The sequence below is a fragment of the Salvelinus namaycush genome, unplaced genomic scaffold (assembly GCF_016432855.1).
Source record: "Salvelinus namaycush isolate Seneca unplaced genomic scaffold, SaNama_1.0 Scaffold4076, whole genome shotgun sequence".
In the NCBI taxonomy this organism is placed as follows: domain Eukaryota; kingdom Metazoa; phylum Chordata; class Actinopteri; order Salmoniformes; family Salmonidae; genus Salvelinus; species Salvelinus namaycush.
The window spans coordinates 1-2,500 of NW_024061093.1; the positions used below are offsets into that span (position 1 = coordinate 1).

Here is a 2,500-nt window from a genome sequence, read left to right on the forward strand (position 1 = left end):
TTTCATGCATTTGTCTGTGTGTGTGTGTGTCTGAATGTGATTGTATTTCGTCATATCGCAACATTTGTGATATCATGGGTTAAGATATTAAAAAGTATTGGTGATTTTTTCGACAGTGTTGCATGATGGAATCTAGTGGTTCACTGATATATCTAGTAAACAAAATAAACTACTTTTTCACTACTCTGTGTGCAGTGCATTCCTAAACGTCATTTAACGCAGGTCGATGTGATATGATATTATCAGAACACAAGTGGTTACCGTTAGCGGAAAATGTTGGCACTGGAGACACTTTTCCTCCACTAAGCAGAAGAGATACCGTGATCAAGAAGGTGGTTCACCCGGTGTGGGGCTCAGCCATTGCACTCTGGCTGTGCTGACCCCTTGCGAATTTTCCAAATGTGGGATCCGATTGCAAAATTTTAGGTATGCTCGTTTGAGCTTTACCCTGATGTCTTTGTTAATGATAAACTGTTGCTTGGCGGCAGGCTTAAGGATGACTTGAGTCAACTGACTGTGCTTATGGATCTTTGAAGTCAGTTGTGAAGGAGACTTTGTGGCCAATCGAAAGGTGGAAACATTTGTTTGTAGCAAAATATTGTTGGCATTTTGTCGAAACATTATGTTGCGAAATGCAGCATTGTATTTATGCCACGCTGGTACTTCAATCAGGAGATAGTTGAGAAGCCACTCTAACCCCCCCCCCGGTCATGATGTGTCATACGCGCCCCATGCGCTTCCAATATGAAATTGTCCATACATGCGTTCCTCCTTAGCACAGAACAATGCAATAGGTTTTCAACATCCAGAGCTTTTGTGTATTTATTTATTGTGGCTAGTAGGATAGCTGCATGGGAAACTGTTGCTGATGATGTATTTGTCAGAAGTCATTGTATTTGTCCGTTTTTTCCCACAAGGCTGAAATATGTGCCCTCGCTTAGAAATGTTTGCAAGGTTTGTTTGTATTTCATCCAACTATCTGTGCTAAAAAAGTGATGGCTACAGTATATGTAATTTCTTCCACTTTTTGAGTGAGCCAAAGTTCAAGCTGCTTATCTAAATTGGTGAGAATGCAATGTCTGTTTATCAGACTCACTTTGACTTTATATGGTGTGCCAAGAGATGTACTTCGCTTACTGGCCATACAGCCTGAATATGCCCGATCTCGTCTGATCTCGGAAGCTAAGCAGGTCGGGCCTGGTTAGTACTTGGATGGGAGACCGCCTGGGAATACCAGGTGCTGTAAGCCTTTTGTCCACTAGGGGGTGTGGCATTATTTCATCAGCAACACTGCCTTGTAGTAAGCATTTGATGCTGAATTGACTAAATGCAGCTTCTATGGGCTAGTCTCCCCTGCCCTTTTAATACGATCAAAGTTCCTTGTGTTGTCAGGGAGCAACTGCCTTTTATGCATAAGACAAATAAGAATATTGTTACTGAATGCAGCTTGTGTGTGCTCTGTGCTCCCTCGCCCTGTTCAAATGATCAAAGGAAATAATGCTGGTGAGGAGTGGAACTGGACTGGTGTCTGATGGCCCTGTGTTTTCCATGTTGGAATTACAACCCTTCTTTTATGGAGTAAATCAAAAGCACAAGAGAATCTGAGATGTTATCGATAATAAATCAATTGGTTTCATGCATTTGTCTGTGTGTGTGTGTGTGTGTCTGAATGTGATTGTATTTCGTCATATCGCAAACATTTGTGATATCAGATGGGTTAAGATATTAAAAAGTAATTGGTGATTTTTTCGACAGTGTTGCATGATGGGAATCTAGTGGTTCACTGATATAATCTAGTAAACAAAATAAACTACTTTTTCACTACTCTGTGTGCAAGTGCATTCCTAAACGGCATTTAACGCAGGTCGATGTGATATGATATTATCAGAACACAAAGTGGTTACCGTTAGCGGAAAATGTTGGCACTGGAGACACTTTCCTCCACTAAGCAGAAGAGATACCGTGATCAAGAAGGTGGTTCACCCGGTGTGGGGCTCAGCCATTGCACTCTGGCTGTGCTGACCCCTTGCGAATTTTCCAAATGTGGGAATCCGATTGCAAAATTTATGGTAGTGCTCGTTTGAGCTTTACCCTGATGTCTTTGTTAATGATAAACTGTTGCTTGGCGGCAGGCTTAAGGATGACTTGAGTCAACTGACTGTGCTTATGGAGATCTTTGAAGTCAGTTGTGAAGGAGACTTTGTGGACCAATCGAAAGGTGGAAACATTTGTTTGTAGCAAAATATTGTTGGCATTTTGTCGAAACATTATGTTGCGAAATGCAGCATTGTATTTATGCCACGCTGGTACTTCAATCAGGAGATAGTTGAGAAGCCACTCTAACCCCCCCCCCGGTCATGATGTGTCATACGCGCCCCATGCGCTTCCAATATGAAATTGTCCATACATGCGTTCCTCCTTAGCACAGAACAATGCAATAGGTTTTCAACATCCAGAGCTTTTGTGTATTTATTGTGGCTAGTAGGATAGCTGCATGGGA

At 42.0% G+C, this 2,500-nt stretch overlaps 3 pseudogenes; all 3 read left to right on the top strand.

Annotated features, from left to right (window-relative positions):
• Window positions 1-299: 299 nt before the first annotated feature.
• LOC120041119 lies at window positions 300-444 on the top strand (annotated as a pseudogene).
• A 687-nt stretch (window positions 445-1,131) lies between these two features.
• LOC120041112 lies at window positions 1,132-1,249 on the top strand (annotated as a pseudogene).
• Window positions 1,250-1,941: 692 nt separating this feature from the next.
• Window positions 1,942-2,088, top strand: LOC120041113 (annotated as a pseudogene).
• The last annotated feature ends 412 nt before the right edge of the window (window positions 2,089-2,500 follow it).